Below are 13790 nucleotides of genomic sequence, written 5' to 3' on the forward strand. Positions count from 1 at the left end.
ATCTTACAGTCCTGTGGACTACTACTAATAAATAATAACAATAATAATAATAAATTAATTAAACTAGAAGAGAAATTTTAATCAATCACTCAGTTTATATGAGAGAATAAGCACTAAGTAGGAAGAAGTTGGTATGGGTTCCTGTTACATTTAAAGCACTAATTTGCAAGTTAAAGAATATTCAGAAGCCATATCTGCATCACATGTGGGAATGAAATAAGATATAAAGTCCTTTTTCCTTGCCAAATCTATGTTTCTTCATTTCTTAAAGTATATTTAATAGTTGAAAATCATTGCATGAGTCAGCATAAAATATGGGACGAAAAAGCTCTTTTGAGTGACAAGTAGTTCTATTATATGGAGGCATCTGAGAGTTTATGAAGGAAGTTTGAAATAGACTTTTTTTTTTTTACCATCTTAGGAGGTTAATGGGTTATAGTATAGTTGTTGATATAGAGTTACAATTTCTCATCTCCCCTTTATAGGTGTCTACAACACTCTCACCAAATTTATGTCCTTAAACCTCACCATGGACCAGGGCCACAAAGCCATCTTACACCTCCACCCACTGTCCTCCTTCTCCAGAGTACTTTGCTTTGGTTCAATACACTACACCCACTTCAAGTTTCACTTTTTGATTTTTCTTTCTGTCCTTGTTTTTTTAATCCTTGAACCTTTGAGTGAGATCATCTGAAGTGACACAAATCAGCAAGCCACATAAATACACATTCTGAGGAGGTGTAAAATTGAAGCCCTGAGACAACTATGTTTCAAACTATTCCCTCAGTAAAAGTCAATTAAAGAAAAAAGTGGCACAAACTTGTGTCCTCTCTCACCTTCTAGCTTTGCTTTCAAGCTAACATCACATGTCCATCAAGAAAACTGAAATAAGGACAAGAATGACTTTTCTTGCTTAACATCATTGAAAAGAGATCTCCCAAATAAAATCACAGATAGCTGTGCCTTTTAGTTTATATTTGAGAATAATTTTCATACTCTTGTTATTTTAAATATATAATTCTCCTGCCCCATGGCTAAATGATTATAATTATTAAAGATAAAAGTTTCAAAGCTATGCTAATTTGCTCAATCTGTATTCAAAGCATGCATGGTTTATTTTTAAAGTTGCATTGTGTGATGATTATTCAGAGTTAATTATTACTTACTATCCATAGACTTAAGAAAGCTCATTTGTGTCTTTTATATCTAAACATTGATTTAAAACACATTCTTTCCAAACACAAAACATGATTTGTAAGCCCTTGAGATATATGCAATTCTAAGAAAACAATGAAATGATCCAGATGTAGATTGTGGTATCATGTCCATTATCACTGGTTAAAAATAACTAAAATTCAGGAGTGATAAAAATAATATTCCTTTAGACAGTTTATTTCCTAATGAATCATACACAAAGCAGAATCCATTTCCAGAATGTTTATATTCAAATGAGATTCAGGGAGCTACTTACTCACTGCCCTAATCCAAATTTCTAGACTTTTTCTCTACCCTGACACATTTTTTTTTAATCTTTCTATTGGAGGACTAGTGGTTTACAGTAAAATACAATAGTTTTTACATGCATAATATTTCCTAGTTTTCCACATAACAATTAAACCCCCACTAGGTCCTCCTCTGCCATCATGATCAAGGACCTGAAGCCTCCCTTCCAACCTCAGAGTCTTTTACTTTGGTGCATCAGAAATATTCTTATCCAACTTCTGGTTAGCTACCAAACTGAAGCAAATTGTGTGCTCCCAGGAACATGCCTAAAATGGACTTTCTAGCTTTCTTCTGCCCTAAGATCCCTAATCTCATCTGCTCTATGTCTAATTTTTGGCTCCTGTTCATTAACCATTTTGTCTCAATTTATGTCCAGCCACCTTCCAGACACCATATTGCAGATTCTCATGATTCCATCCTGACTTCTCTGGGAAAATGACCCCAGAGGCGAGGTTCCAAAGTGTCTTGGAACCTCGCCTCTCCAGACATCTGACCCACTAGAGAGATAGAAACAGGCTGGGAGTATAGATTGACGTGCCAATGCCCACATCTAGTGGGCAATTATAGAAGCCAGAATTCCTACTTTTTGCACCCCAAAACCAACTTTGATTCATACTCCCAGTGGAGGAAAAGTGATAGGAGGAAGAAGATAAGAGGCTTCTTAACCCCAGCTCCATCAACAGAAAGAGAGAGAAGAGGAAAAGGAGAGGGACATATGGAGGTAGTAATGGTGTCATGAGTAGCTTGAAGGGGAAGAAAGGATTGGATCAGGAAGAAAAGAGGGGCAAATGTGTATAAATGTAGACAAATAGTTATAGAGATGACGGCTGGCCCATGTCTACAACCTCAGGGGAACTGTGATGGCTTATAGTAGGGGAGACTGAAAATTCAGAACCGTGGTGGTAGGAATGGAGAGGATCTATACCACTGTTGACATGTAATTTTGAATATCAATATTAAATCACTAATAAAAATTTTAAAATAAAAATACAAAAACAAATAAAATTTCAGAACTTGAGTTAGATGCTAATGAAATGATTTCAATGAGGAGAAAATACATATAATAATATTTCTCCTAAGTATGTTTTAAAGATTTGAGAAAGAAAATAATAATAGTGTTAAGAGAATACTCCCCCCCCAAAAGGGAATAATCTGCCCAGGTTTGATCCCAACCCCCACTACACAGAAGGAAGAGCTTCAATGCTGTGGTCTCTTACTCTCTTTCTCTTTCTATGTCTGTGTCCAGGAAACCAAAAAGAAAATAATGTTTATTTTCTTAGAAAATAAGAATACAGGAATTGGATAATTATGATTGTTGATTTAAATTCAAATGCAAGATTACTTGTAACAATTGTGAGATCTAAAGTATTATTTTCTTATGGTGCAGTTAAATAATATTTTTTAAATATTTTCAAGCTATACTTTAGATAAGAAGAGATGGAAATGCCCTGACTTTCTTGCCATTTCCATTGAGTACAAAAATGTCTATGTATACTCAGTTTTCATGGCATTAAGTTGCTGGCATCCTCTGCTTTGTGTGTGTAATGTGACAGAAAATGCTATTTTCATCTGGTTGCTATTTTTATTATAATGATACTGCTTAAAGGGGATATAAGAAAGGACTTGTATTTATTACTTAAGTTTGGCAATGCAGCACAAGAAAATGGTAGTGAGGTACAAAAAGTGTACAAAGCATAGAAATAACATTCAGGGAGGTGACCCAGAAAACTTACATGCTTGAGACCACTGGGTTCAATTACTGACATTATGTATGTCAGAGGTGTGCTTGATTTCTCTCTCTCTCTCTAATCAATTGAATAAATAAATATTTAATAAATAAAACAAAATATGTTTTATATTACAGTGTATAAAAATATCACTTCTGAATATCAGGAAGCTATCAGCTCATTCATTATAAGCTTACTCAGTAAATAATAGCAATATTTAAAAGTAACTAAGAATCAATGTAAGAAGGCTGAGTGATGGTGCACCTGGTTGCACACACATGTTACAATGCATAAGGATCCAGTTTCAAGCCTTCAGTGCCCCACCTGTGAGAAAAAAATTTTGCAAGCAGTGAAGCAGTGCTGCAGATGACTCTATATCGTCCCTTCCCTATCAATTTCATCCTATCTCTATCAAATTAATTAATTCATTAAAAATAATCAATGCAAGTTTTAGCTGAAATTAAAATAACTTATATGGTATTTATTTTTCATTTAGTTGATGTTTTATATTTCAAAATACTATTTGTTTTGATCATTCCTCTGTGAGCATTTTAAAATTATGTGTGCACTGCTGTTGTTGGGCAGAATTAACTATCTATTTCAATTTGGTGAAATTAGTTGAAAGCTCATGTCTTCTATATCTTTACTGACTTTCTGTCTTCTTATATTGATTACTGAAAGAGAAGTGAGAATTTTTTCAAGTATTTTATATATTTTTCCTTTTTAGTTTAGCAATATATACTCTGAAATATAGAGCTGTTGGTAGTGATGGTATACTTACATGTTTAGAAATGTTAAGTTTGCTTGATATAAACATAATTAAGGACTATTCAATGTTTCTTTATGTTATTAAAATATTTTTCTGAAATGTTTTCTAGAATTATAGTCATGCCAGCTTTCTTGATTAATATTGTATGGTGAATTTTCCTCAATATTGTATATTTAATCTATTTATATTTATATTGCATACAGCACATTTTGGTCTTTAAAGATTTTAATTTGATGGGGCCAGGAAATAGTGCAGCTGGAAGAGTCTACGCACTGTGGAGTGTGAGACTCTATGAGTTCACACAGTCTGGGACTAAAAGGAATTAACACAACACTGAGGAAAGCTCCATAAATATTATCCTTCGTTTACTTCCCATTTATTTTCGTTACATTGTATATAAAATTCAAAGAACGGAAATGTTGGTATGGAAATGGTGGTTTGAGGCTTCTGTGACAAACTGAAAAATAATAAATATTTAATTTGGTGATTGCTTCTTAAGTTAAATTCAATCATATTTAATGTATTATTGATGTCGTTTAATTTTAAAACTATCTTGTTAGATATGTTTTCCGTGTTACATATATTCTTTATTCCTCCTATGTTTTGTTTTAAACATGTTTTTACTTAATTTGGATTGAATATTGTGTTGTTGCTGCCTGGGCTTTACTGTTCCTTTTTCAAATAGAGAGAGAGGGATCAATAGCACAGCCATTAAGTGTTCCTCAGTGCCTAATATTACCATACTGTATACTGGGAGCTTGAACCTGGGTCACAGGCATGAGATAAAAAGCTGGATTGAGTATTTTGAATAATTTCTTATATTGACCAATCAGATAGACCTCTTCAAAATATTTAATAAATTGACTTAGAGCTTTACAAATACATGTTCTACTTGTACACTATGTCTGAATAATATTACTCTTCCTAAATTCCATGAAACTTAAGACAGTATGCTTCCATCATCGTTTGTGAAAGAAAAAACATGCAGAAAAAAACTGAAGATATAAACTAATGAATATCTATATAAAATTTTTATTCATTGAAAACTCGGTATTTTTCTTGATATCAGGAATTGCTAACTTAGTCTATAGATATGATAAAATTCGTGTAATGAATAGTAATGAATAGGTGAGCCTCCAAGATAGTCTACATGGGAGGCTGCCTGGTTTGCTTTGCATATAATACGGATTTGAGTCTGGTTAAGGGAAGCTTTGCTGCTGTGATGTCTTCCTTTCACTCTCCGTCTCTCTTCTCATATCTCTTTTTTAAAAAATATTTATTTACTATTTTTTTAACTTGATAGGTCAGAGAGAAACTGAAAAGGAAGGGGCGATAGAGAAAGAGAAAGAGGGAGACTTGCAGCACTGCTGCACCACTTGTGAAACTTCCCTCTGCATGTGGGGGGCTAAGGATTCGATCCTAGGTCCTTGTTCATGATAAGGTGTGCGCTAGCTCTGGTGTGCCACTACTTGGCCCCACTTTGTATCAGTGACCCCCCGGCAATAATAAGGGAATAATGAATAGGTATTAGAAGATACTAATAAGAAGTTTCTGAAGTCTACTTAGAAGTTTAAAAGACTTAGAAAAGTATAAGGTTGAATATTGTCATTTACTATAACATTGCTTAGATAATACTATGTTTTGAATGGTTTTGTCTTCAACATTTTCCACCCTCTCTCCCTCACCTGCAACCACCGGATGGTAAAATCCAAATCTCCTACGTGATGTTATTTAGAGATTAGACCTTTGAGAAGTAATTAGGATCAGTTGCTCATGGTGATATTCTATCCTTACTAAAAGAGAAAAGATACCAAAACTCTCTTTTCTTTATATGGGGTCAAAGTGAGAAGGTAGCTAGCTAGCTATAAACCAGGAAGAGACCACTCACTTATATCTGTGCTGGCATTCTGATCACAGATTTCTAGTCCCCATAATGGAAATAAGTACATTTCTATTCCTTTATTTATTTAATTTTTTAAATTTATTTTACTTACTATTGAATAAAGACAGAGAGAAGTTGAGAGGGGAGGGGAGATAGGGAAGGAAAGAGAAAGACATCTGCAGTCCTGCTTCCCCACTTGTAAAGTTTTCCCTTTGCATTTAGGGATCAGGGGCTTGAACCTGGGTCCTTGTGCACCATATTATGTGTACTTAAACATACGTGCCACTGCTTATCCCCCAGATTTTTATTTTCTTTATTTTCGTTGAGTAGATGTTGCTTTACAAGACTTTTGTTGTCACAAGGCTAAGTTTCAGATGTCTTATAAGAGTCAACACATTTCATCCACTACCAAATGATCATATATGTCCACCATTAGACACTGGGTCCCCAACCCTTTTTTAAATTGTCCCTGCCTTCCCCTTTTAAATCTTTCCTTGGATTTTCCGAAAAAAGACAACAATTTATTATTTCACCCTGCATTTTTTCTTGTCAGCAGACAGGCATTTTCCATTGATTTCTATATATACGCCAGGCACTGTAACCAAAGGAAAGACAAAGGTAGGTAAGAAATACTGCTTATTGGGAGTCGGGCAGTAGCACAATGGGTTAAGCGCAGGTGGCGCAAAATACAAGGACCGACATAAGAATACTGGTTCTAGCCCCCGGCTCCTCACCTGCAGGGGAGTCACTTCACAAGTGGTGAAGCAGGTCTGCAGGTGTCTTTCTCTCCCCCTCTCTGTCTTCCCCTCCTCTCTCCATTTCTTTCTGTCCTAACAATGATAACAACAATAATAACTACAACAATGAAAAACAATAAGGGCAATAAAAGGGAAAATAAATAAATATATAAAAATTAAAAAATATAAATAGTGCTTATCAGAACTTGGACTGGAGCTGGTGTATTGTATCAAAGTAAAAGACTTTGGGATGGTGTGTGTGGGGGGGGTTTCTGGTCCTGGAACAGTGGCAGAGGAGGACCTAGTAGGAGCTGAATTGTAATGTGGAAAACTGGGAAACGTTATGCATGTATAAACTATTGTATCTTACTGTCAACTGTAAACCATTACTCCCCCAATAAAGAAATTTTTTAAAAAAGGAAATAGTGCTTATCTTCTAACAATTCACCCATAAGGAAATAGATAATGAATGTAATGATGACCAGTGATAAGCCAATTGTTTAATAATGATAATCCATGTTAATAAATGCTCTAGCAATGGTAAACAACATGCTGTGGAAAGAAAGAAGAGAGAGTGGTTAACACAGCACTGGGTTGTAGTATAAATAAGGGTGTGTGGATAAGGTGATGTTTGCATTGGTCTGTGAAGAACAAGGAATTTCAGCAGGGTAAAATGGTAGAGAGCTGAAAAGAGAGTTAACATACAAAGCCAAAAAATTGTTGAACAATCATGGACCTAAAGACTGCAATAGTGCAGATGAAGTGTTGGGGGGGGGGGGGTTTCAGCCACCAGGTTCCGGATTCCAGCAAGATGCTGACCAGACTTCCCTGGACAGACGACCCCATCAATGTGTACTGGAGCTCCGCTTCCCCAGAGCCCCACCCTACTAGGGAAAGAGAGAGGCAGACTGGGAGTATGGATCAACCAGTCAACATCCATGTTCAGCAGGGAAGCAATTACAGAAGCCAGACCTTCCATCCTCTGCAACCCACAATGACCCTGGGTCCATACTCCCAGAGAGATAGAGAATGGGAAGGCTATCAGGGGAGGGGATGGGATATGGAGATCAGGTTGTGGAAATTGTGTGGAACTGTACCCCTCTTATTCTATGGTTTTGTTAATGTCTCCTTTCTTAAATAAAAAAAAAAAAATTTTAAATGGTAGAGAGCATTTCCAGAAAGAATAGCAAGATTTCATTAATTCTAATTTCTATATCCATTGTGAGGAAGAAATGAAAGGAAGCAGGAATTTACTTCTTGTGGAGTATGGGAGTTTACTGTGTTCACACATAAGCAAAAGCAAGAAATAAAGTTCTTAATATTGTAAATTAATTTACAAAATGGAAATGAGGAAGTCCATTAATAGTTTTATATTACTGTTCATGCCGGGATTAGGAGCAGGATGTCACTATTTAACTATCTGAGGTGATACAGTATTAATAGCAAGAACTATTTGAGGTGGTATAGTATTAATACCTTAGAGGAAATAATTTTTTTCTCCTTTGCTTCTCTAGCTCCTTTTACTAACAAGATTGCATTGTTACTAACCTCATTCAAAAGTCATCCAGACAGAAGGTGGATGTGGTGTTAAACTATACCTTATAGTATCATAATCTTGTAAACTACTATTACATCACAAATTAAATCTATGTTATATTAAAACAAACAACCAGGGATTGCTTTATAGAAGTTAATAAAACACTCTGTGATTTTTAGCACTGATTCCAGAGTGGTTTGTTGATTCACAGTGTTTTGATTGTTTTGCTGTTGTTGTTTTTTGTTAGTTTGTTTTTTGCTTCCATGGTATCGCTGGGGCTTAGTGCCTGCACTATGAATCCACTGCTCCTGGAGTGCTGGCCAAGTTCTGGAAGGCCTGCCCTGTCTACCCAGAGTATAGACTCTGGACACTATGGCAGGGGATAGTGCATTTGTTGGGTTACATAGATGTATTCTTATACTCAAGCAAGCAGGCAGGAAGGAGGAAGTATTGTCGAACCAATCACTTTAAAGGTCAATTTCATGAGGCGAACAAGCTGGGGACAGGGAAGTTGTGGTCTTATCAGGACCTGGCTGGGGCAACGGCTGATGCAATCTCAATGGTTTCAAAATGTCTATGGTTTGCCTTTAATTATTGCATTATCTTTTGTTTTTCTGTCAGCAAGTTTACTAGAAATGTGAGAAATATCTCATCACCTATGTGATGAGAACAGGATTGGTTTCACAGGCATGTGAAATAACTTGCTTAATTTTTACAAGGACAGAAAATAAGTAGTTCTTATTTTCCCCCACCAGCACTATTGCTGGAGCTTGCTGCCTAATGTGATGAATCGACTACTCCTGGCAGCCAGTTTTTCCTCGTTTTTTCTCTTTGTTCTTTTCTGTGATAAAGGGTGAAAGTGAAAGAAATGGAGAAAGAGAGACACCTACAGAATTGATCCATTGTTTATGAAGCTTCCCCACTTCCCACAGATGGCAACCAAAGGCTTGAACCTGGGTATTGGTGCAAGGTAGTATGTTTGTTCCAACTAACATGTCACCACCTGGCCCCCAAAAAACTCTTAAGGCAGGTCTGTCTTAATTTTTTAAGCCTTTGATTGCTAATCTACATTCATGTTTTGAATCTCAGGAAAATAGTATGACATCAGCATCAATTTTCTTTTAAAATTTTTTATTATCTTTATTTATTTGTTGGATAGAGATAGCTAGAAATCAAGAGGAAGGGGGAGGTACAGAGGATGAGAAACAGAGACACCTGCAGCAAGCACTGCTTCACCACTTGCAAACCTTTTCCCTTGCAGGTGGGGTGTGGGGACTCAAACCCACATCCTTTCACATTGTAGCATGTGCACTCAGCCAGGTGTGCCACCACCCAGCTCCTCAATTTTCCATAGTATACTTATGCAGCCTCATCCTGGGAGACACACTTAGAATTTAAGATAATATGTGCCGATAATTCAAAACTGTTCTAATAAGGGATGATTTATAGTATAATTTATGTGTATATATATGAATGCATGTATTTCATTGACACTGGGGCTTCTTAGCGCTTGCAGGACAAATACACCACTCTTGGAGGCCATTTCCCCTTTATTTTTCTTTATTTTTAAGTTTTTCTTTCTTATTTGACAGACAGACATAAAGGCAGAGGGAAAGGGAGAATGAAAGAACTCTGGGGAGTGAGGGTAAGGGTCAGGATAAAAGACATGCGAATCCTGTGGTGTCTCCTAGACCAGTCTAGGAGAAGATGAGATGTTGTGCCCATGGATTAAAAGACTGTACTGTAAACCATTAACTGTGACTACCTCCCCTGCCCCTGTCCAAAAGAAAGTACCATAAAGGCATTAAGAAAAACTCAAGGAAGCTTTGAGAAATGGAGATAGCTTCAAATTCAGTTACTTATATATTTTTTCATCAATGAGCTCTTGCAAATGAATAATCATGTGATAAATTTATGGAACAAGTACATAAGAAATAGGAGGAGGAGGAGGAAGAAGAGAACAAGAAGTCCAAGAAGAGGAAGAAGACTCAGTGTAAGAGGCCCGTGAGATAGCACATCTGAAGGCTGCCAGCTCTGCCACAACCAAGACCCTAGTACATTTTTTTTTGACCTCCAGTGTTACTGCTGGGGTTTGGTGCTTGTATTACAAACCCACTGATCCCAGTGGATTTTTAAAAAATATTTATTTATTCCCTTTTGTTGCACTTGTTTTATTGTTGTACTTATTGTTGTTATTGTTATTGATGTCGTTATGTTGGATAGGACAGAGAGAAATGGAGAGAGGAGGGGAAGACAGAGAGGGGGAGAGAAAGACAGACGCCTGCAGATCTGTTTCACCACTTGTGAAGCGACTCCTCTGCAGGTGGGGGGGTGGGGGGGGGCCTCTAACCGGATCATTATGCTGGTACCTGCGTTTTGCGCCACCAGCGCTTAACCCACTGAACTACATCCCAACTCCCGTGGATTCCTCCACACCCACCCACCCACCCCGTTTTACTGGATAGGACAGAAAGAAATTGAGAGAGAGGGGGAAGATAGATAGACAGCTGCAGACCTGCTTCACCTCTTGGGGGGTGGGGCGGGACGCGGAAGCTTGAACCAGGAATTTTGCGCAGGTCCTTCCGCTTTGTACTATGTGCGCTTAACCATTTGGGAGAACTTTACCTATGGGGGAGTCTTCAGTGTTGTAGTGTCTTTTTAGGGATAAAAAATTTTAATATGTTTGACCTCTTTCATATTAAAATACTAAATGGTAGGAATAAAACATTGTCTTAGTGTGATAATTTGGGTAAATGAGCAAATATGAAGAAGATACCAAAAGAGTCACAGTTTAAAAGCCAGTTAGTTATCTGTAGTCTTTGAAAGTCAATAGACAAAAAACATCTTTTCTCAATAAAAAGCTAAAATTAATCTAGTTTTGCTTATCAAATTATTTTCTGTCTTTAATAGTATTGTACTACTGTTATATACCTTTTTTGTTCAAAAGGAAAAACACTAGAAATGTTGATGCTCTGTATAGAAAGTGCTTTGAGACCTCTTTTTCGAAATATGCTGACAATGACCAGCACTCGCTGACTAAACACAGAGGTTCTATTGAAATATTGTCAAGAAAAAAATGAGAGAACTATCAAGTCCACTGTTACTATTTCTAATCCTATAAACAATGTTTATGGAGCATTTGGGAGAACTTGTAAATGTACTGACTTTCCATTTTTCCTCCCACGATACTGTAAAAGATATATAGATTTAGATCTTACTGGAGCCAAAATCTTTGTAGATGCTAGATTGCTTGATTCTTGCCCCATCAAACCCTGTGTGAAACTCCCCCCTTACCTTTTCTACTGCTGTTACTAGGTACAAAAAGGAAGCACAGCTTTTCCAGCTGTTTCCTCTGGGTGGTGGACAATAGCCAGATTCAGAAAGCATAATTCCTCATCATGCATTTGTGAGTCATTGGTGAAACTTGAAATAGAAAACATTTTTCTGGGGGGCAGGTGGTGGTATACCTGTTACCCCCCCCCCCCCCCGGTCCCCACCTGCAGGTGGAAAACTTCACAAATGGTGAAGTAGTGCAGCAGGTATCTCTCTGTCTCTGTTTCTCTTTATCTCCCCCTTCCTCTCAATTTCTGGCTGTTCTATCAAATAAATTAAAAATAATAAAAGATATATCGGAAACGGATTTTCTGATTTGTATTATCACTTCAGTATTTATAAAAATTGAGATGAGGTCAAGTCTAAGTGGAATAAAACCACAGTTGCTTTTCTGTCTTTGCTCTTGGAATTGTTTCTGGGAAGAATTCCAAACTTGTGCCATCTGTGCTTCCTTAGCAATATGTAGAAGAAAAGGGTCTGATTATTAATTAAGCTAAAGCAAGTTACCCAGCAGAAATTTGCATTCTGATAAGCCTCTGTCATACTGCTTGGTTTATTTTTTTTATCTCTATGAAGAAATCTAAATTGTAAGCTCATAGTGTAGCATAGCATATGGAGTTTGATACTATTATCAGGTGTGTTTTTTTTCCCATATTATAAATTTAAGGTTGACATCTTATAGAAAAAATAGTTGTTCAACAATATATTACATTTATTTAATTTCTGGACATTTGTAGATAAATATAACATGATCCATTTTAGGAAACTACATATAACTCAAACTATTTTCCTACTGTCTTCAGTGAACATAACAACTTCTTTGAATCTGTTTTTAAAGTAATCTAATTGAAAAATTGAAATCTAAGATAATTATTTATTTCTTCATGCTAAGCTATTTCACAAGTGATCTCAAATTATTATGATTTTTTTATCACAGGCTTGTATTCTTTCTTTATGTCCATCCAAAATCTTCTAAGGACTTCTGTATAGTATATTTAATATACTCCTGTAGAGGCTAAAATAAGAGGTAAGAGAGATTTAAGCATTGAGAAGATTTTTGTACAATAGGAGATATCACCAAAATTTCCTAGTTATGTATCATCAATAATAAATAGTATATAATATTTATTTTACCTATCATGTCAACATATATAATGTATAAATCAGCTTGTTATGTCTTCTCTATGTGATATATTCTCTTAACTAGATCATAAATTATTTTGAAAGAAAATTGCTTACTTGTCACGTACTGTATTTTACTCTTATGTCTTCATTCTTTAGTGTAAAGTAATTGTTCAAAGACCTCCATATTCCTGTCTTGGAACTACCAATAGTTTTGGGGGCTTTTTTGTAATTTTATTGGGTGGGGTTAATGAATTACAGTACATCTGTTTACACATGTGTATTGTTTCCCCATTCTGCATAACACATGTCTGCTGCATGTTTTTATCTCCTCTCCCCATCAGACACTTCAAACTCCCTCTTCCCTAGGCCCTGTGTTCTTTTCTCTTCCCAGAATCCCTTGCTTTGTTGCAGTACCCTTGTTCCAGTCCAAGTTTCACCCATGTTCCCCCTATTTTTTAAATTTATTCCCTTTTTTTTGCCCTTATTGTTTTATTGTTGTAGTTACTATTGTTGTTGTTGTTGTTGGATAGGACAGAGGGAAATGGAGAGAGGAGGGGAAGACAGAGAGGGGGAGAGAAAGACACCTGTAGACCTGCTTCACCACCTGTGAAGCGACCCCCACTGCAGGTGGGGAGCCAAGGGCTCATTGTGGGATCCTCATGCCAGTCCTTGAGCTTTGTTTGCTCCATGTGTGCTTAACCAGTTGCACTACTGCTTGACTCCCTAGGACCAAAATTCTTTATGGTGTAGAGAAGGTGGGAGTTCTGGCTTCTGAAATTGTTTCTCTGCTGGAGATGGATATTATCAGGTGGACCCATACCCATAGTCTGTTTCTGTCTTTCCCATGTGGGGTAGGACTGTGGAGAGGTGAGGTTCTAGGACACATTGGTGAGGTCATCTGCCCAGGGAAGCCAGGATGGAATCCTAGTAGCATCTGCAACTTAGTGGCTAAGTATGGTAAGATATAAAGTAGGACAGATTGTTTAATAAACAGAAACCTAAAGGTAAGAATAGAGCAGATGAAACTTAGGATCTTAGTGTGGTAAGAAGCTAGGAAGCTTATTTTTGGTGAGGGCAATAGACTGGCATACTTTAATGATGGCCTTTTGATCACTACCAGGCCACCCATCATCTGGGGCTTTAGCCAGGCAATTCTTGGATTCCCACATAGATATGA

This window comes from Erinaceus europaeus, chromosome 11 (assembly GCF_950295315.1).
Source record: "Erinaceus europaeus chromosome 11, mEriEur2.1, whole genome shotgun sequence".
NCBI lineage: Eukaryota > Metazoa > Chordata > Mammalia > Eulipotyphla > Erinaceidae > Erinaceus > Erinaceus europaeus.